The sequence below is a fragment of the Dermochelys coriacea genome, chromosome 1 (genome assembly GCF_009764565.3).
Source record: "Dermochelys coriacea isolate rDerCor1 chromosome 1, rDerCor1.pri.v4, whole genome shotgun sequence".
NCBI lineage: Eukaryota > Metazoa > Chordata > Testudines > Dermochelyidae > Dermochelys > Dermochelys coriacea.
This window is the reverse complement of record NC_050068.2, coordinates 336,810,151-336,833,329: the sequence shown is the minus strand read 5'-3', so window position 1 is coordinate 336,833,329 and position 23,179 is coordinate 336,810,151. Positions and strand designations below refer to the sequence as shown.

Below are 23,179 nucleotides of genomic sequence, written 5' to 3'. Positions count from 1 at the left end.
CCTCAATTCTTCATTTGTGTTTTGGTTTGTTGGGTGCTGTTAAAAAGACAAAGTGCAGAGCCAAAGATATTCAAAGTGTTCTGACCTCCCAACCTGAGAAGCAGTGTGACTTGCACAGCTTGCCACCATATTGTCTGTGACCCTACGCCCTCACTCTCCAAGAATGGGAAAGAAAATGTGTGGGTGGCAGTCATATTGCCCTTCTTTTTAAACACTGGAATGAAAATATGCCCAATTCATACAGAGGTAAAGTGGCAAATGGGGCATTTGGGTCTAGACCTAATTGCATAATAAACCTATAGAAGAGAGACATTTGCATGAGGATTTTCCTACATCATAATGGGACTGTCATTACATTGAGTTTATCTAGATCAGGAATAAAATGAGGCCTCAATATACAGCTGTGACATGATGTTATATATTTGGAGTCTGCAACATATGTATGCATCTCTGACTTATATCCTCTCTTTTCTCCACTTGAATTTCTTTACTCTTTAATTTTGCGATAATGATTTACCCATAGTAATTATAGCAAGCCAGTCACAACAGTGTACAGCAGTGGTTCTCAACCAGGGGTACGCATACTACTGGAGGTACACAGTGGTCTTCCGGGGGTGTATCAACTCATCTAGATATTTGCCTAGTTTTACAAAAGGCTACATAAAAAGCACTAGCAATATCAGCACAAACTAAAATTTCATACGACTTGTTTATACTGCTCTATATACTATGTACTGAAATGTAAGTGCAATATATTTATTCCAATTGATTTATTTTATAACTGTAAGGTAAAAATGAGAAAGTCAGCAATTTTTCAGTAATAGTGTTGTATGCTGTGACCATTTTGTAGTTTTATGTCTGATTTCCTAAGCAAGCAGTTTTTAAGTGAGGTGAAACTTGGGGGTACGCAAGACAAATCAGACTCCTGAAAGGGATACAGTAGTCTGGAAAGGTTGAAAGCCACTGGCGTATAGTGAGAATCATATAAAAACAACTGGATAGAGTAAAGCACATCAATATAAATTGTAAGCAGAATCTGAATGAGCTCTCCTCTGACAGCTCATTGGGGAGGGGGAGAGACTTCAGGAGCAAACTGAATTTACATGATACATAAGTATCCAGCAGACTGGAGCTGTGTTGCTCAAATTGATCAACTTTGGTTGGTCTATAAATCACTTTAATATTGAATGAAAGGGTAGTGAAATGTTATCAATGTTGTTATCTTTCTTGTATGAGAAGAAGGGAGCAGAACTGTGATTAATCTGTCCCGTATGAGGGGGTCACCCTCAGCTGAAAGGAATTCCCTAAGCCAGGGGCTCTTATGCCAGACTCCTGTGAAAGTAAGAGGGGTAGAGACAGGTGTCCCAGTTAGGAGATGAGGCATCTCTCTAGGGTCTCTGGTGTGGTTTAACCTGTTCCTTCTCACTGTTCAAATGTAGAGTTAAATAGGCTCTACTAGGAGTCTTTTGTTATGTTAAGTGCTTCTTAGAGCTGAAAATACTTGTGGGTGCAGAGCATTTCTGCCCAGCTTGCTTCACTAAGAGCTGATAATCACTAAGAGTTGGGTGGACTCTCAAGAGACTGACCTGCAGAGGTCACAATAGAGAGGCAGGTGACTGGCGAGCAGATGGTTGGCGAGTCGGCGAGCAGAATGAGAGGTGGCTAGAAGAAAGGAACTGTGGCTGGCAGGGTGGCCAGCCAGAGCAAGTGCTCAGATGGCGGAGCAATGCAAGATGCCTTCTTCCCCCTGTGGGAGGTGAACTCACACAGATGCACCTTTGAACCCTGGGTCCTCACTGACCAAGAACAACCACTGTGAGTGGGGTATGGTGAGGGAGCTGAAAGGGGCATGGTGAAGGAACTTTTGTTTGTAGAGCTCAGGAACATGAGGTGGAAGGCATTGCCCACACACTCTAGGGTGGGTGTCCTGCTCACAGTTTTACGATTATGAATCCTGCTTGTGGCATTTTCCCTAATTAATGCTGGGTGACTTTCCTCCTTTCATTAAAAGTTTCTTTTCTACAGTCAGACTCTGTGCTTGCAAGTGCAGACGTATTGCCACTCAGGGGCACCCAGGGGTGGTGTGTAATTTTCCCAGGCTACTGGGTGAGGGCTCGAGCTGGTTCTGTGTTGTATTGTTGAAAGGGAACCCCTAGATATTGAACCTGGCCCTGGTTGCTGTCGGTGCCACCTGGCAGGAGGGTTACAAAATTACTTTTAATAGCTAGAAAAAAAATCACTTAAATTAGAGATGAAAGAGATCTTGAGTCATCTTCTGCACCCTACCCAAAGCAGGGAAATGCCTTTCAGATTATTACCAGATTCTGCTCCAATCTAGTCTTGATCTTTTTCAATATTTGGGAATGGAAATTTTAAGAATGGCATGTATAAAATGTGTGTGCATAATTAGCTCATCCAGTTGCTGTGATAAAATATGGAAGCAGAGCAGCTGTGCAAACAGGTATGGACACAATTCTAAAAGCCCATCTTACTTGAGAATTTTACCAAATTGACAGCCACGGGGAGCTCTGGCCACACAAGATGTACAGCATAGGAAGCGGCAGCACAAGCTTTCCTATACTGCCCTTCTGTGCACCTTAGTTGACCTGGAGGGAGCCATGGTGCAGGGTGAGTAGTGCTTCCTGTTCACTCCATTATCTAATCGTTGGTATTCTGAGACGTCTAGCTTGTGCTAATTGTGGTAGTGGTTTTCTAATGTTGATATTTCTTCACTAAAAGTGGGACTGATACCAATACTTCATCTAATGTATGTCATGAGCTTTCCTGTGGTAGCAGGTCACTATGGATCTAGACTGGGCTTCAGCCAGTGATATAGAGGCGAACATTTATTTCTAGGCCCCCATCACCATTGCCTTGAGTTATTCCATCCCTCTCTGCCTTGGTTTTAAATTACCAAACTGAAGGGGCTTCCCATTCGTTCTTTCAGAGGTTGCCCCAGGGTAAAGAACTGCTTTCTAATATGCATCTTTAAATGTCCCTCTGGTCAGTCCTGTCCCATTAGTCCTATTTATGGCCAGTTGGATTGGCATAAACAGTTCTTACAAGTGCAATAGCTGAACCTGAATGGGATGGGCACCATAAGCATATCATACCAGGGCTCCATTTTTTTTTATCTTGCCTATCTGATCACTTCCAGATAAAGATGAAGGTGTTCTTACAGTCTAAACCTTCAAATGGTCTGGGACCCGGTTAACTATTGATCCTGGTTGGTGGATTCTCTTCACTGGGTTGTTTGAGATTTGCTGCGCCACTCTGGTTGTCAGTTCCTGGAGTTTATAGTTATGTAGCTAATTTATGATGATTTTGCTGTATTAGTCAAAGAATTTCCTACCCCAGGTGGTAGGTGCCCCCGACAAATTATTACATGCCACATTCTGCTGCCTTTATTCACCTGAGTAATACCTTCCTTGTGGAGAGTAAGATACTGCTCAACATGAGTATGAGTAGCAGAATCTAGCTTTTAAGATGCAGTCCAACAAAGATACAAACAATGGTATTGAGCAGTACCAAATCAGCAACATTTCTGAGCATGAGAGGTCAGTCCATAAAACTGAAAGGTTTTGTAGGTTCCTTCACAAACGTAATCCCCCTGCATAAGGAATCACACCCCCACCTGAATCCTGCACCTCCCCTGCAGCAGTAATGACTCTAGGGCACTTTAACTTGATAGTTCTCATCTGAAGGGACAAGATGGGAGAGGATATGTCTTCTCTTGGTCCAACTTCTGATGGTAAGAGAGTATGGGCTTGTCTACATGTACAATGCTGCAGCAGCACGGCTGTACCTCTGTAGCGCTTTAATGAAGATGCTACTATGCTGACAGGAGAGCTTCTCCCATTGGTGTAGTTAATTCACCTCTGCTAGAGGCGGTAGTTATGTTGACGGAAGAAGCTCTCCCGTTGACATAGCCCTGTCTACACTGGGGGTTAGGTCGGTAGAACTGTGTTGCTCAGGCACGTAGATTTTACACCCCAATCGCTGTAGTTATACCACTGTAAGTTTGTGGTGTAGACCTAGACAAAGGCTTTCAAGCCATGAAAAGCTCTTCTTCGTGTCTAAGAAAAGTACTCAGAGAGTCACAGCTAAATGCAAAGTGGAACAAATTGTTTAGCATAAGTTGTCCCATATTTCAAAGGACAATTCAAGGTGGAGAAGTCTGTTAACATCCCTCCAGTCATAGGGGGAAAGAAAAGAGAGGGAGGAAAGGGGTGGTTACTGGATCTAGGAAGGTAGGTGTGATGATTTGTGGATTTCTTGTATATAATTGTCTGTAGGGTACCATTGTTGAAGCTGATTGTGGTACCCAGGAAGTTGATGCACCCCAAACACACCAAGAAAACTGTTATCTCCAGCTAGGCATTCAGATACTACAAAATATGCTCCAAGGAGAAAGTCTGGGATATATACCTTAACACATTCAAAACCGCCTTCACCAAACAAGAATACTCCACCAGAGATGTCGATTGCATCATGGAATGGGTCACCCAAATACCCAAAGACAGCCTGCTTCAATACAGAAATAAACCCCCCTCTGACCATATACCCCCTAACTATCACATAACACCCCACACTGGAACCTATATGGGGTATCATCAAACAACTACAACCCATATTCAATGGGGATCACATCCTGAAAGAGATCTTTCCTGAACCCCCTCTTCTGGCCTTCAAACAACCCGCCAACCTCTCCAAGCTCATCATCAGAAGCAAACTCCCCACAGACAAAAAGAAAAGGAGTACTCGTGGCACCTTAGAGACTAACAAATTCATTAGAGTATAAGCTTTCGTGAGCTACAGCTCACTTCATCGGATGCATTTGGTGGAAAAAACAGAGGGGAGATTTATATACACACACAGAGAACATGAAACAATGGGTTTATCATACACACTGTAAGGAGAGTGATCACTTAAGATAAGCCATCACCAGCAGCGGGGGGGGGAGGGGGAGGAGGAAAACCTTTCATGGTGACAAGCAAGGTAGGCTATTTCCAGCAGTTAACAAGAATATCTGAGGAACAGTGGGGGGTGGGGTGGGGTGGGGGGGAGAAATAACATGGGGAAATAGTTTTACTTTGTATAATGACTCATCCATTCCCAGTCTCTATTCAAGCCTAAGTTAATTGTATCCAGTTTGCAAATTAATTCCAATTCAGCAGTCTCTCCTTGGAGTCTGTTTTTGAAGCTTTTTTGTTGAAGTATTGCCACTCTTAGGTCTGTAATCGAGTAACCAAAGAGATTGAAGTGTTCTCCAACTGGTTTTTGAATGTTATAATTCTTGACGTCTGATTTGTGTCCATTCATTCTTTTACGTAGAGACTGTCCAGTTTGGCCAATGTACATGGCAGAGGGGCATTGCTGGCACATGATGGCATATATCACATTGGTAGATGTGCAGGTGAACGAGCCTCTGATAGTGTGGCTGATGTGATTAGGCCCTATGATGGTATCCCCTGAATAGATATGTGGACAGAGTTGGCAACGGGCTTTGTTGCAAGGATAGGTTCCTGGGTTAGTGGTTCTGTTGTGTGGTGTGTGGTTGCTGGTGAGTATTTGCTTCATATTGGGGGGCTGTCTGTAAGCAAGGACTGGCCTGTCTCCCAAGATCTGTGAGAGTGATGGTTCATCCTTCAGGATAGGTTGTAGATCCTTGATGATGCGTTGGAGAGGTTTTAGTTGGGGGCTGAAGGTGATGGCTAGTGGCGTTCTGTTATTTTCTTTGTTGGGCCTGTCCTGTAGTAGGTGACTTCTGGGTACTCTTCTGGCTCTGTCAATCTGTTTCTTCACTTCAGCAGGTGGGTATTGTAGGAATGAATGATAGAGATCTTGTAGGTGTTTGTCTCTGTCTGAGGGGTTGGAGCAAATGCGGTTATATCGTAGAGCTTGGCTGTAGACAATGGATCGAGTGGTATGATCTGGATGAAAGCTAGAGGCATGTAGGTAGGAATAGCGGTCAGTAGGTTTCCGATATAGGGTGGTGTTTATGTGACCATCGCTTATTAGCACCGTAGTGTCCAGGAAGTGGATCTCTTGTGTGGACTGGTCCAGGCTGAGGTTGATGGTGGGATGGAAATTGTTGAAATCATGGTGGAATTCCTCAAGGGCTTCTTTTCCATGGGTCCAGATGATGAAGATATCATCAATGTAGCGCAAGTAGAGTAGGGGCATTAGGGGACGAGAGCTGAGGAAGCGTTGTTCAGCCATAAAAATGCAGGACCACCAGATCAACAGATGCAAAACCTGAAGACATATCTTCATGGCTACAATGATCAACACACCTTTCAAGATCCATGGGTCCTACACATGCCTATCATAATATGTTGTGTACCTCATCGAGTGCTCTAAATGCCCCAATAACAACTATGTGGATGAAACCGGACAATGACTATGCTCTCGAATAAACTCACACAGGAAAATGATAAAAGACAAAAACACTCTATCACCTCTGGGTGAACACTTTTCACAAAACGATCACTCTATATCTGACCTATCAGTCCTCATCCTCAAAGGAAACCTGCATAACACTTTGACAAGACGAGCCAGGGAGCTTTAATTCACAACTTTGCTAAACACTAAAAATCATGGACTGAATAGAGACGCTAGAGTTATGGCTTATTACAACAACCCACAAATAACCCAGCAGCTGTCATTGCCCCTGCTTTTTTTCCTTGCTATGGCTGGAGGGATGTTAACAGACTATAGTGACCTGGCTGAAGGCCTGAACTGTGAAGGAGCACACTATGTCCCAAAGAAAGAGAGAGACCATATGGACAGGAACTGATAGAAGGGTCTTTGGACCTGTGAAGAGCTAATAATAGAATCTCAGGGTTGGAAGGGACCTCAGGAGGTCATCTAGTCCAACCTCCTGCTCAAAGCAGGACCAATCCCCAGTTTTTGCCCCAGATCCCTAAATGGCCCCCTCAAGGATTGAATTTACAACCCTGGGTTTAGCAGGCCAATGCTCAAACCACTGAGCTATCCCTCCCCCCATCCCCAGAGCAACCATGAGGAGGTGCCCTAGAGGGGGATGGATCCCATGACACACGTATGTAGACTTTTATATATTCCCAGGTTTCAGAGTAGCAGCCGTGTTAGTCTGTATTCGCAAAAAGAAAAGGAGTACTTGTGGCACCTTAGAGACTAACAAATTTATTAGAGCATAAGCTTTCGTGAGCTACAGCTCACTTCATATATTCCCAATCACTGTTTAATCAGTTACACCCCATTCCCCCAGTGAGCTTTGCATGGGTAGCTCCTTGTGCTCAGAAGAAGCTCCATTGACACTGAAGTTAAACTACTGCTCCTTAATCAAGTCACCTCGAGGAATGTTTAAAAAAAATAAGAAATTGCTGTGAACAGTTGTTTTATTCATCAAACAAACAAATGAAGCTGTAACAAGACAGCCACCTCACACATGCTCCCTTGTGGCCTGGGGTGGCTCTGCAGCACTCTGACCCAGTTTCCTCCATCTGCAGGATCCTCAAACGCCACACTCACAGGCTTCTCACGGTTCAAACATCCCTCTTTAGGGCCTGAGTTTATTAACATGAAAGTTCAAAACAAAACTTAAAGTCCCAAAATCAAATCTACAAAGGTCCGCTCAATTCCCTGCTTTTAGCAGGGCCGCGCCCCCCAGCCAGAGTGTCCTTTTCAGGTCCAGACCCTTCTCCTAGGCAAAGGTCTCCTGCAGAAGTCTCCTGCTCACTGCAGCTGTTCTACAGTCTCCACCACAGCTTCTTCTCCCCCTCTCTTTTTAGAGACTGGCTCTTTATAAATTCCAGTTGCTCTCTATCAGGCCCTATCACAAGATTATTAATGAGGCCCAGGTGGGCTAGACCAGTTCCTGCTTTAAGGGCCCAGTCCACCCTGTGACAGACCATATACAAGGGGGGAGGGATAGCTCAGTGGCTTGAGCATTGGCCTACTAACCCAGCGTTGTGAGTTCAATCCTTGAGGGGGCCATTTAGGGATCTGGGCCAAAAATTGGGGATTGGTCCTGCTTTGAGTGGGCAGTTGGACTAGATGATCTCCTGAGGTTCCTTCCAACTCTGATAATCTATGATTATAGATCTGTGCCTAGAAAACATGTTTGTTACTTAGACGTCAGGGGTGGTAGAACTGGGGAGGGGGCCCATCCACTTTTTGCCATGGGCCTGAGCTCCTGTCCCTCCTCTTCCCCCCTCCCCCCGAGGCCCCACTCCTAAGGCTGGCCCACGTATGAGCATCCTGGAGAGCCAGGGCAGCTGTGGGGAGTCACAGACCCTCCACCTGCCCAGGGTGGGGGGCTCCAAGAACAGCCCCTGGCCCGTGTCCCGGCCCCCTGGATCCCCCACCCAGGGCAGATGGAGGGTTTGCGGCTCCCCACAGCTGCCCAGGCAGCTCTTGCCATGGCTGGGCTGTGGCTCTTTAGCCCCCGAGGCCCCAGCCCCAGGCCAGGCTGGAAGCCAGAGCTGGGTCAGGGTAAGAGCTGTGCAAGCCACTGTGGGGAGCCACGGACCCTCCACCTTCCCTGGATGGGGAGCCCAGGGGCAGGGACACGGGTCAGGGGCTGCTCTTGGATCCCCCCACCCCAGGCAGGTGGAGGGGCCCCGGCTCCCTGGCCAGGCTCCAGCTTCTAGTTTGGCTGAGAGGGACCTCAGGGGCAAGAGCAGGGGCAGGGGTGGGGACACGTGGTGGTGGGGCTTCATGCCCCCCCACTTTTAGGAAGAATCCATCATCCTTGGTGGGTGTCACATTATCCAAAAGGCAGGGGTGAAATCTTGGCTCCATTGAATTCCATAGCAAAATGGCCACATTTTCACTCTAGTGCCACTCTGCTGGTGAATACCCATGCACTATAAAAAACCATTTATTGAGGGGATTACTGCAGTACCCACGGGAAAACAGCTCAGTTGTTCTGGTAACTAGTTGTCACTGTTTGATGGCAGCATAAATGGAAACATCAAGCGCACTGCAATTGTCATGTACAGGAACTCCTCACTTAAAGTCGTCCCGGTTAACGTTGTGTCGTTGTTACACTGCTGATCAATTAGGGAACGTGCTCGTTTAAAGTTGCGCCATGCTCCCTTCTAACGGTATTTGGCAGCTGCCTGCTTTGTCCACTGCTTGCAGAAAGAGCAGCCCATTGCAGCGACACCCCCCCATCAGCCTCCCTACAGCTCCCCTAAGTTCTCTGTGCGGCAGCCACCCAGCAGGCTAGCAACTGCGGGCAGTTCAGCTGTCCCTCCCCCCACAGCCCTGTGCTGCTCCTGCCCTCTGCCTTGGAGCTGCTCCCAGGAGCCTCCTGCTTGCTGTTCGGGGGAGGGGAAGAGGGGTGCTAATGTCAGGGTGTCCCCCTCCCCCCACTCCTGTACCCTATCTCCACAGAGCGCGGGGGGGGGGAACAACACGACAGGGCTCAGGATGGAGGGAGTTTGCTGGCAACAGCTGCTGTCTCAACTTGCTGATCTACTTAAAAAGGCAGTGTACTACAGTGGGGTCAGCGTACTTAAAGGGGCAATGCGCCCCCCTCTCTCTCTCTCTCTCTCTCACACACACACACACACACACAGTGTGTCTCTGTCTCTCTCTGCCATGCTGTCTCCCCTCCCTCCATTCTTGCTGCTTTGCAGAGCATGAAGCTACATTAACAGCAATGGGTTAACCCTTGAGGGCTCAGCTGAGTGCTAGTTCATTTAGCAGTAAGGCATCCCCTGGGAAATATCCCACCCACTTCCACCCTCTGACTTCACCACCTCAACCAAGCTTCACAATCATCATTGCTATGTACAGTATTAAGTTGTTTAAAACTTACTGTGTGTGTGTGTGTGTGTATGTCTTTTGTCTGGGGAAAAAAAATTCCCTGGAACCTCCCCCCGCAATTTACATTAATTCTTATGGGGAAATTGGATTCGCTTAACATCATTTCACTTAAAGTAGCATTTTTCAGGAACATAACTACAACGTTAAGTGAGGAGTTACTGTATTAGCATAACAAAAGATGTCACCCACTTCAGATTTGAGATTTCTGCAAAGCACAATCAAACATCTTGTGGAACTGCTCAAAGACTCTTTCTTGTCTAATATAATTCTCAAATAATGGTTGACTTGAAATTTGATTTCATTCAGAGAATACTTTGAAATGTTATCCAAAGAAGATCTCTATTTATGTAGGGCCAAGAAAAATGTAAATACTGAGAAGCTTCCCTTAAAACATTATCTTAACATTGCTTTTAAAACTCACAGCACACCCTCACTTGGGTCTGGATCTCCAGGAAAATGAGAAGTCAAAAAGGGAGTTTATGAGAAAGTTCATTTAAAGGTTAAGAAACATTGACTAGACCAGGCCATGGGGTTCACAGTTCCATTAATCAAAGTGAATTTAAGGTCCTGATCCAAAGTCCATTGAGCCTGAGGCTACTGAACTGAATTAAAGCACAAACTTTTCAAACTCAGGTTCAGCTGTAAGAAATCAAAACCAGACCAGAAGAACCAGAAACGACAGAAGAGCATTGCCTATGAGAGTGCAACTTGAAGGAGGCAACATGGTGTGTAAAACTGTAAGGAAGGGCTGGGAATCAGACTAAGCTAAAATGATCTCTTAAGCTCTTCTGGTCAGGGATTATCTTTTGCCATGTGCATGTGCAGCACCTAGCATAATGGGGCTTTGAACTTGCTTTGGACCTCTGGGAGCTACTTGAATGCAAGTAATGAAATTAATCAGCGAATGTTGGTAAGAAATTTCTGTTATCATTAGAAAGGGAACTAATTTAGTACACCTCCTAAGCATGGTACAGTGACAAAAACGATGGCAGAGCTACTGTTTAGACCTCAAAGTAATTGACAATGTTGATAATTCTTGCTGAACTGCCGAACTGATTTTTTAAACAAGTGAGCTATGCAGCTGCACAATATACATGCAATTGCATGGGTGATTTTCACATTCCGTTATTCAGTTGCATATGTATATCTGATAACTGCACATCTAATGGACCACGATCAGCCTCGCTCATGATTTGAGGTCAAAATTTTGTTAAATGTGTATGCAAATTAGGGATCTGATCTAAAGCCCACTAAAGACAATGGGAGTTTTTCCATGTAGTTCAGTGGGTTTTGCATAAGGCCCTAAATACATAATTATGCCTAACTGGTTTAAAAATCAAATCTTGAGTGTAAGTGATGAACCTTGCAATTAGTGGAGAGTGAGCACAGCTAGCAAGAATATGCATTTGTAATCTGGGTTCTCCAAATTCAATATCATATTCAGAGCAGGTTTCTAATATTGCTGGAGGTTTGGAGATTTAAATATTCATTTGCAGTGACCTCCCATTGGCAGGCATAATTTGTGGCTACAGTTTTTTCATTTGCAGTTGAATTGCTGGCACAGATCTCAAGTGTTGGGCCTCTAATTGCTTGACTGGCTATGTCTACACTACCACTTATGTCAGTATAATTTATGTTGCTCAGGGGTGTGAATAAGCCACCCTCCTGCGCGACATAATTTACACCGACCTAAGTGCTGGTGTGGACAGTGCTATGTTGGCAGGAGAGCTTCCCACCAACATAGCACCTGTTGGGGTGGATTAATTAAGTCAATGGAAGAGTTCTTTCCTGTCAGCTTAATGTGGCTATGCTAGAGAGCTTACGCAGTGCAGCTGCACCGTTGTGAGTTCTCTAGGGTAGCCATAGCCTGAGAGCACAAATGAGCTAGTTAGAGGCGCAAGTGCTCAGAATTTCTCTTATAATTCATTATGCGGGTGTGAAAACTGGAAAGCTGGCAGGTGTGAATTGCTCTGTCAAATAGATATGCGGCATTCAGCCTTTCTGCAAGCTTACCCCATAATAACTGACATGGTGTCTTAACTGGCCCCCAAAATGTGGCTTCATAATAATAACTCAAAAATGGTTTTAATGTTCCCTTGAAAGAGAGTATCACGGGTCAGAGGACAATGATCTTTACTGATGCCTGTGAGCACAACAAGAAATGAACCACAAAACCAAGGATACACCTGACATACATTCATGATATTTTCATCCTCTGGACAGTCGGCTTAAACTTCTTCAGAGATTTCCACCACAACTTCAACAACAACCGTCCATCCATTAAACTCTCTGGCACACTCCCACATGAGAACCAACTTCCTGGACACCCCACAATCAGCTACAGCAATGGAACCCTATAGATAAGTATATACAAGAAACCCATGGATCACCACACTAGCCTTCATAGATCCAGTAACCACCCCAAACACACCAAGAAATCTGTTATCTATAGCCAGGCACTCAGATACTGCAGAATATGATCCGAAAAGAAAGTCCAGGATATACATCTTAACACATTTAAAACTGCCTTCACCAAATAAGGACATTCCACCAGAGAAGTAGATTGCATCATGGAATGGGCCACTCAAATATCCTGAGAGAACCTTCTTCAATACAGAAATAAAGCCCCCTCTGACTGCATGTCCCTCATTGTTACCTACCACCCCTGACTAGAACCCATATGGGGTATCATCAAACAAGTACAACTCATACTCATGGGGACCCCATCCTGAAAGAAATCTTTCCTGAACTCCCACTTCTGGGCTTCAGACAACCCCCCAACCTCTCCAAGTTTATCATGAGAAGCAAGCTCTCCACAGACCAGGACACGGCAACTCAAAGCAGCACCAGACCCTGCCAGAACAACAAATGCAAAATCTGCAGACATATGTTCACTGCTATAACAATCAGTACTCCCCCAAAATTCATCTTTCAAGATCCATGGATCCTACACATGCCTATCACAACATGTGGTATACCTCATCCATGCACTAACAACAACTGTCTGGGTGAAACCAGACCATCACTCTCGAATGAATTTACACAGGAAAATGATAAAAGACAAAAACACACTATCTCCTGTGGGTGATGACTTTTCACAAAGCGATCACTCTATATCTGACTTATCACTCCTCATCCTCAAAGGAAACCTGCACAACACTTTGAAAAGACGAGCCTGGGATTTTAAATTCATTACTCTGCTAGACACTAAAAATCATGGACTGAAGAGAGACACTGGATTTATAGTTTATTACAACAATCTGTAACCACTAATCCCCCTTTTTTGTCTATGATTGCAGAATGGTCCCTTACAATATGTGCTAACTACTTTTGCTAAAAAATCTGTTCCACCTTCTATTGCTGTGAGGCTGGGTGTACCTTCCCCAGACCTGAAGAAAGTTTCTATGTGGCTTGAAAGCTTGTCTCTCTCACCACCGTAATGGGTCAGATTCTCAGTTACACTAAGGCCCCCTTACCTTACTATATAAAAGGAACTTGGTATACATGAGAATTAGGCTCCAGACTTATCCCAAATTAGCACTATTGTGGCAACCCTCCATTCATCACTGGGAGGACAGTGTATGAATTCACAATTCCACATGGAATCATAGAATAGAATATCAGGGTTGGAAGGGACCTCAGGAGGTCATTTAGTCTAACCCCCTGCTCAAAGCAGGACCAACACCCAACTAAATCATTCCAACCAGGGCTTTGTCAAGCCTGACCTTAAAAAATTCTAAGGAAGGAGATTCCACCACCTCTCTAGGTAACACATTCCAGTGCTTCACAACCCTCCTAGTGAAAAAGGTTTTCCTAATATCCAACCTAAACCTCCCCCACTGCAACTTGAGACCATTACTCCTTGTTGTGTCATCTGCTACCACTAAGACCAGTCTAGATCCATCCTCTTTGGAACTTCCTTTCAGGTAGTTGAAAGCAGCTATCAAATCCCCCCTCATTCTTCTCTTCTGCAGACTAAACAATCCAGTTCCCTCAGCCTCTCCTCATAAGTCATGTGTTCCAGTCCCCTAATAATTTTTGTTGCCCTCTGCTGGATGTTTTCCAATTTTTTCACTTGTAGTGTGGGGCCCAAAACTGGACACAATACTCCAGATGAGGCCTCATCAATGTCTAATAGAGGGGAACGATCACATCCCTCGATCTGCTGGCAATGCCCCTACTTATACATCCCAAAATGCCATTGACCTTTTTGGCAACAAGGGCACACTGTTGACCCATATCCAGCTTCCTAAGTAACCCTTAGGTCCTTTTCTGCAGAACTGCTGCCTAGCCATTCGGTCCCTAGTCTGTAGCGGTGCATGGAATTCTTCCATCCTAAGTGCAGGACTCTGCACTTGTCCTTGTTGAACCTCATCAGATTTCTTTTGCGCCAATCCTCTAATTTGTTTAGATTCCTCTGTATCCTATCCCTACCCTCCAGAGTATCTACCTCTCCACCCAGTTTAGCGTCATCTGCAAACTTGCTGAGGGTGCAATCCACGCCATCCTCCAGATCATTGATGAAGATATTGAACAAAATCGGCCAGAGGACCAATCCTTGGGACACTCCACTTGATACCGGCTGCCAACTAGACATGGAGCCATTGATCACTACCCATTGAGCCCGACAATCTAGCCAGCTTTTTATCCACCGTATAGTCCATTCATTCAGCCCATACTTCTTTAACTTGCTGGCATGTGGACAGTATTGTTGGACTTTAGTTGTGGGAGAGAAATATAAACAGCTGTTTGAGTTAGTTGAAGTTACTTGATGTTTTTGTACTATGTACACTTCTGGTTTGAGAGCAGCAAGCTCATTTTACATACTAACTTGGATATCCATAACACAGTAAAATCTTTCAGGGGAAAAATGCTCTAACTGAATATGTTCAATTGCATGCATTAAAATTATTGCCATTTGCACAACTGTGCATATGCAATTATGAAAAATTGGTCCTCAGACACTACCAGCTTGGGCTGGCTGAGAAATGGTGACATAATGCAGAGTGGAAAAGCACTGCACCGCATCTCAGCCCCATATGCCAGTCAATCTCTACAACATTACATGGAGTAGTAAATCAGACTTGGAGAAGAGTTTGGGAAGGGAAACCTAGTTAAAATGTTTGAGGTAAATACTCAAACTGGTGCGTGGGAGTTGCAGACACGAATTCTGTTATAAGCTAGCATGATTTGTGCGCATAACTCCCATGCCCCATTTACAAAGTTAACCCCAGTGAATCTGTAATGCTTAAAACAAAATTCAAAGGTACATTATTTATACATTCAAAATATTTTACATATAAGATATACACACGCATACATTTAACATTTAAATTCTGTCTCACTTGCTAGATGCGCTGGTTTTGGTAACAGGTTTGGTCTTTTGTTAGACCAATATTCCCAGGGATATTCTGTTGCACCTCATCATTCTGGAATTTTTCACCTGTCCTGTCTCAAACTGGCATTTCATTTAAAAGTGTGACCTCTAATTTAGGCTTTGGGATGTCTCATGTAGTGAGTGTTATCCTCATTAGTAACGGTCTGCAAGATCAGGCCAATAGTGTGATGGCAATTCACAGTATGTCCCTGAGCCTGGAATGAATTCCTTGTGGGCAGACCTCTGCACTCAGTAGTCAACAGGGCTCTGCAGGAGCTCGAGCTGCTGCCAACCTGGAACTCACTGGAAGTTCAGGGCAAACAATTGCTACTGAGCATACTGCTCATTGCCATGACTAGTCCCATTGGTTTGAGAGCCAAATACCCACTGGAGTATTAAGAGTTTGCCGGCTGAGTCTGTGATATTACAAAATTGGAAGAACTTAAGTCTTAGAGGATTTGCATTTTAATGGTTGTCTGTATATTGCAGGGGTGGCCAAACTGTGGTTCGCAAGCTACATGCGGCTCTTTTATAGTTAAAAGTGCGGCTTCACATGCCCCCCACCCTCATTCTCCACCTACCAGACTGCGGGGGAGCTTGGGACATCTGCCTTGCAGTGGGGTGGTGGGGTAGGGGCTTCTGCCGAGAGGGGAAGGGGGTCTCAGGGCTTCAGTCCCATTGGGCTCGCCTGCCAGGGCTCTGGCTTGAGCAGGAGCAGGGCTGATGCCCCAAGCCTGGCAGGTGCCTCCTGCGGGGCTGAAACCCCGAGCCCCAGCAGGCGCTGCCTGGTTCTTGAACTTTTGAAGTTTGTCATATGCGGCTTGGCAAGTCAGTACGGTTGGCCACCCCTGGTATTCTGTAAGCTAAGTCTGCCCAGGACATATGAAAGGGCTGTGTGTATAAGGTTTGGTCTTAGGCCTACTCTGGATGCATATTATTATTGCCACTTCTGGAGACCGGGCTGTGCCCCTTCCCCCATATTGGCTAAAATATGCCCAGATGGCATTACTATTATTAGCAGCCACTTCTCTTGCTAACTTCCTTATTTTTTTTATCATTACAGTTTTCAGTGCTAAGAAGCATGGCTACATTTTTTATGGATCAATAAAGAGGAAAAAAATATAGCAACAGCTCTCTTTGGAGTAATGCATTCATGGTGCATGGCATTCCATATGATATGGCCATTTCTCTTTGTCATCTCTACCCAGGGTCAGATTTAAACTCGGTGACCTTCTCTGCTTCTGTGGAATGATTTATTTTTTTTAATTTAACAATCTGTGTTCTTGACTTCCAAACAGGAATCCAATCTGGTAAAGGGATATCGGTATCAATTCGCATGCAAGTAACATTCACATGCAAGCAAACTGAAATTCCAAAAATCTCCTCTGTTTCTTATACACAAAGACAGTGTAGGATTAGATTGAGATTCCTACACATTTTATTTCACATAGTTTTCTTAATTAAAATAATCTAAATACATTGCTTTACAAAAAACTATAGTATATTCAAGAAGTCAATTTACTGCTTGCATATACTGATATATAGGATCCTTTCTGCAAAGCATCCCATAGCTCTTTACAATCTCATGAGAAAGCAAAGTAGCAAAAGAATCCAGTGATGAAAATCTCTGTGCCAGACTCTCAACAGAAGAAGGACCTGATCAAGACTTCCTGATTCTAGACACCATTAATGACAGCTTCTTGGCGCAGCTAGTGCTAGAACCCACAAGGGGAGAGGCAATTCTTGATTTAGTCCTAAATGGAGCACAGGATCTGGTCCGAGAGGTGAATATAGCTGAACTACTGACCATAATATAATTAAATTTAACATCCTTTGTGGGGGAAGGGGAATGCCAAAGAAGTCCACCACAGTAACATTTAACTTCAAAAGGGGAACTACACAAAAATGAGGAAGCTAGTTAAATGGAAATTAAAAGGAACGGTCACTGGAGTGAAATGCCTGCAAGGAAACTTTTTTAAAATACCACAACAGAGACTCAAATTAAATGTATACCCCAAATTAAAAAGAATAGTAAGAGGACCAAAAAATTCCACCCTTACTAAAACAGCAGAGTAAAAAGAATTCATTAGAACTAAAAAGGTGTCCTTTAAAAATTGGAAGTCAAATTCTACTGAGGAAAATATAAAGGAGCATAAATTCTGGCATGTCAAGTGTAAAAGTATAATGAAGCAGGCCAAAAAGAATATGAAGATCAACTAGTAAAAGAGTAAAAAACTAATAGCAAAAAATAATAATAATAATAATAATAATAATAAATAAATAAATAAAGAACATCAGAAGCAGGAAGCCTGCCAAAAAATCAGTGGGGCCACTGGATGATCAATGCGGTAAAGGAGTACTCAAGAAAGCAGGCCACTGCGGAGAAACTAAATTAATTCTTTGCATTGGTCTTCAACTGCAGAGGATGTGCAAGAGATTACCACACCCGAGTCATTCTTTTTAGGTGACAAATCTAAGAAACTGTCCCAGATTGTGGTGTCAATAGAGGAGGTTTTGGAACAAACTGATAAATTAAACAGTAATAAGTCACCAGGACCAGATGGTATTCACCCAAGAGTTCTGAAGGAACTCAAATATGAAATTGCGGAACGCCTAACTGTGGTATGTGATCTATCACTTAAATCAGCTTCTGTACCAGATGACTGGAGCATAGCTAATGTGATGCCAATTTTTAAAAAGCCTCCAGAAGTGTTTCTGGCAATTACAAGCTAGTAAACCTAACTTCAGTACCAGAAAAATTGGTTGAAAATATAGTTAAGAATAGAATTATCAGACACATAGATGAAAACAATTTGTTGAGAAAGAGTCAACATGGCTTTTGTAAAGGAAATCATGCCTCACCAATCTATTAGAATTCTCTGATGGGTTCAACAAACATGGTGGATATGGGTGATACAGTGGATATAATGTACATGACTTTCAGAAAGTCTTTTGCAAGGTCCCTCACCAAAGCTGTTAAGCAAACTAAGCAGTCATGGGATAAGAGTGAAGGTCTGTTCATGGATCAGTAAATTTTAAAGGCAGGAAACAAAAAGAAGGAATAAATGGTCAGTTTTCAGAAGGACAGAGATAAATAGCAGTATCCCCCAGGAATCTGTACTGGGACCAGTGACTAATTTTTTAAAAGTTTGTTAAAGTAGGGTGGAGAATATGATGCCCTGTCTCCTTATATTTTTGAGCACTCCCCTCTCCCCAGTGAAAAGCCTCACTCTCCTGGTGGTTTCAGTTTTACTGCCTGAAAAAACAAGCTACCACCACAGCTGACACCTGTATTTCTGTCAATGTCCTCTGTGTCCATGTCTATGTTCTTCTCTGCTGGGCCCAATATAACAGCGTGGGTATAGAAAAATCTATCGGATACTCTAACCGGGCAATGATCCCAATGTGACAGCATGGTTGGAGCAAAATGCACTCTGCCCATCCTTCCCTGTCTCAAACCTCGTCTTACTGCCCTGCTATACCCCTACACAAGGGGATGCAAGGCAGGTGGAATTGGTGTTGGCTGCAATGAATCTTTACTTGTTGAAGCTATCTCCTACAGGAGATTAGGACAAAAGAAGACAGGGCAGGCTACAGAATCTGGTCCAAGGTCTGGATCTGAATTGCCAACAAGGGCCTTTTTTAGTCAGAATGCTCTATCCTTGGCACCTAGGATTACAAGCAACTGAAAGGTATACGGGATTCAGGAACAAACACTTTGTCCATACAGGGCCCCATTCTGCATTCCTTATGCACCCCAAACTTTCATTGATTTCAGTAGGTGTTTTGGAACGAATGCTGCAGAGGAAGAGAAAAACCTTGCTCATACATAGCACACCCAATCAATCGGGCAGGTATGGAATGCATAACAGCCCAGCATGCAGTTCCCTCCCTGATACAAAAGTTTGATTATCTGTCTTATATTACCTTGCATAGAGAGTGTTTAATAGTCTTAGCATTAGCCAATGAATTTTTTAGTCCAGCCACAGAATTTGTAGCTGTGATGAAGGCCATCGAAAGCCACATAATAATTTGGAATTCAGGGCCCAGTTTAATTGGCAAGTAAGCCAATTTTTTTCAAGGATTTGAGGGTTGTGAGAATAATAGGTGGAAAAGATTAGCATCAGATATAATTCCACAATTAATCCTGCACTAAAATGCAGATGATAGGTATTAAGAGGTCAACTTCAGAGACTAGACAAAGAATCACACTAATTTCAACTGGTTGAAATAGAAGGATGAACTGGAATATCTACATCTCACTGGGAGAATACAGATCATAAGACACAAAGTGTCCCACAGGCAAAAATATGAGAATGCTTCTATTTACCCAAAACCAATGAAAGGCAACACTTTTAAAACTAATAGAAGGTAAATCCCCTTTTACAAACTGTGTGATAATAACCTGTGGAACTCACCCGCACAAGATATCATGGTCCAAGATCTTAATAGGAAAAAGAATTAGACAGGTATACGGAAAGCTACAGCCACAGTTACGTTACAGAGGATAAAATGTATAGGGGCTATAAATCCTCAAGCTTCAGGGCATAAGCCAACCGTTGATCATGGAGGGTAGGAAGAAATTTTACTTTGGGCATATTATTTCATAATTGTCCCCTGTGGAAGAACCAGCACCTTTCACTAAAATATCTCCTGCTGGCCATTGTCTTTGAGACAAGATATTTGATTACAGAGAAGGGTGGTCTCATTATTATGGCAATTTCAATGTTTCTTTATTTCGAGACAGAAAAAAAACTATCTGATCACTTAGTCTCTCATCATTCAACAGTAGGATATAATCCATTCTGCTTTTCCAATGGATATCAGGTATCCTACTGATAGCCATGTGAAGGTATGAAACAATGGACCTGATCCCAATCTCACAACAGTTTTAGACCTATTTTATTCTGGAAGATCAGAACTGAGCATAAGGGCACTGTCTCAAGGAGCTAACAGTATACATTAAATTGCAAACACAAAACAATGACAGACCATGCCACAGTGGGTGGAAAAGTGTAAATGTGTGTGTATGTGAACACAATACGACGGAAATCTGGTCTTGAGCAAGCAGACATTCTCATGGTGAGTACATTGTACACAGTGGCCCAACCAGGAAGGAAGGATGGTCTTGTGGTTAGGATGCTGGAGCAGGACTCCAGAGATCTGGGTTTAATTCCCAGATCTGCTATAGATTCTCTCTATGACATTGGGCAAGTCACTTACTGTCCCTTTGCTTTAGTTCCCCAGCTGTGAAACTGGGGATAATAATACTTCCTTTCTCCCACTCTTGTCTCTAGGTATATTTAAACTGTGAGCGCTCTGGGACAGGAGCTTTCTCTTAGTACTTGTATGAACAGTACCTACCACAATGAGACCTCAGCTGAGGCCTTTCCGCGCTATTGTAGTACTAATAATTCACCCATTATGGAACTCTCCTGAAATTAACAGAAGTGGAGTGCCCAGCACATTGTGCATGCTACCATCAACAAATAAAATAATGATATGCTAGAGGTGAATTGGTCCAGTTGTGTACTTCACACCTCTAGCTTAGTTATGAAGAATTCAGCTCTTTTTATTACATAATGTAAATGTCTCTCTTTGAAGGATTAAAGACTCAAAGTGCTTATGGCAGAAGTGCTTTTTAAAGATGGATTTGAATCAGCACAGGTTTGTTGAGTGACAATATTGCTGTTGAAGGGAACAGGACCAGAAAAGGAGTCATCCAGTTGGTAATGAAGAGCCAGAAAAACTACTCTATTTAAAAAAAAAAATGCAGATTGAATATCAAGCAGCAAGATTAGCTATCACTTCTGTAGGCTTAGAAGGAACTGGCAGATAAATCTGACTACCATCTGCACACTTATGACAGTTGAGCCTATACGGATGATATCAGCCAGCAGAAGCATTAAACGGAAAGAAAACTGGATCTCCAGGAGCTATATCAGGGCTGAGCCAGAAAATAAATTCTTTAAGATTACAGATTGCATCCACTGAGCAAAGGAAGATTTGAATCAACTATAGAGCAATGTTTGAAAATCAAATTTAAAACCTTCTAGCTCCTCACCGTATAAGATGATGCTGAAATTTAAAGAAGCACAAAAGCAAAGATGAGACCCCAGAAGGCCATTTTCATTTTGGCTGCATGACCCGGGATAAGGATGATTCCAGAACAGGACTATCAAACCACTGGAGAAGAGACCACCTCTGAAAGAATCCCTCTCAGATTTTTTCTAAGTCCAGTGCAGAGTGTTCAGGACTTTGGGAATTTAGTCATTGCTGTGTCTCTGACCTTGCTCCCCACCTGTTCCTGTGCCTCCATTTCCATTTCACCTGCGGCTACTCCTCCGTGCAGATTTCTCTCTACATGGGAGAGGCATCAGAGATTACATTCCTGCCAAAGCCCTTAGGTCCTCTGACTCCCTCCCTTCTCCAACCGCTCCCCACTGTGGGAGATAGAGCCCCCTCCTCATAGCTCCTTTTCCAGCTCCTGCTGAGTCTCTCAACATGGGGAACGGTGGTCAAGGGTGAGGACCTGTAAGGATAGACTGGTGACCAATTGGCGGGGGAAAGGGAGGAGGTTGGGCATCTTTAATCTCTCTACCCACCCACACATCAGCTGTAGTTTAGAGCAGTGTCTGGCAGGCAGGAGGTGAAAAGGAAATAAATCTTGATGGTAAGCCAAGAAAAAACATTGATACCTTCTGGGAAGCCAGAGAGTCTGAGAGGAGGGCAGAAAGCTGGAGTCTCCTGCTGCACTTTGAGGAATGGGCAGCAGGCTTAGGAGGAGGAGATGAAGAGAAGCAGCCCACCAAGAAAGCAAGAGTGGAGGCCTCAGGAGTAATGGGAAACACAGCTGACAGCAAAGGATGCTTCAACTTCAATGGTGTTAAAATCTTCCACAAGCTGTAACTGTATTTCCCCACGTGAAGAAGAGACATGACACGGAATTTCATTTGTTTCCACTAGTGCCAATCTTCCTATGAACTTTGACTCACACTGTTTTCAAAAACTGCTGGGAAAAAATGAGAACACAATAAACAAAATCGTCTGCCTGCTCAGATGAGACATGTACCTCCTTCATTCACAGTGCCTGCAGGAATATCTAAAGCACTACATTGTGTACAGTAGCACAAAGCCTTAGGATGCGAGCAATGAAAATGTCAGCAATGTTTGTTTCTTGAAGGCAAGTCAATACCTTGTGGTAGCACAGTATCCCAGAGTAAAAAGCTGCCCTGTAGGGTGGTATGGCAGGTAGGTGTTCTAAATTTAAGTGGGATGGCTATTGTGCTCCTTTGTATGCTTATAACCAGCATGCTCTTCTCTCTCACACATATCGCATAACAGTACTGGTGCCTGAGATCCAACATGAAGCTTGTATATAATTTCCTCACAGTAAGTGTTAACTATGGCACTTGGAAAGTGTCAGAACAGCAGCCCTGAAGCCTGAAATGTATATGTAATCACATAACAGGCAGCACAGGCTTCCTCATGCTGATCACAATTACCTCCATTACCTTTCGGGACTGAATTTCTAGTTCAGTCTCTGCCCACTTCGGTCATTAGCCTCTCTACTGAGACTACCCAAATTTCCAGTTAATGTTACCAAGTGATGCTTATATGATGCAGATGTTTATCTACTGTGAATTGAACTAAGAACTACCAAGCTCATTTTACCGAATGAGTCACCAAATACCATAATCCAGTATGAGCTTTCAACCATATCTGATATAGGTTTGATTTGATCTTGGGGTAAAATTCTTCCGTAGACGTGAAAGGCTCCATATCTCATTATATTTTCCCTGATAATTCCCTATAATAGTGTCCATTGCTGAGTTCTTTTCTTGGTGCTTTTCATGCCAGATCTGTGAAAGTCTTACCCCATATTTAGCCTTCAGGCCTTTATTCCTTGAAAAAACATCTTGTAAAAGCACAAATTTCACTCGAGCTGCCGTCAGTGCTTCTAGCACTGGACAAAACTTCCAT

General features: G+C 43.6%; 1 long non-coding RNA gene across 1 annotated transcript; it reads right to left on the bottom strand.

Annotated features, from left to right (window-relative positions):
- Positions 1-739: 739 nt before the first annotated feature.
- LOC122457839 lies at positions 740-22,116 on the bottom strand. Its single transcript, XR_006277514.1, has 3 exons — positions 22,107-22,116; positions 16,853-16,862; positions 740-963 (listed from the first exon to the last, which is right to left on the bottom strand). It is a non-coding gene; the product is annotated as an uncharacterized LOC122457839 (long non-coding RNA).
- Positions 22,117-23,179: the final 1,063 nt, after the last annotated feature.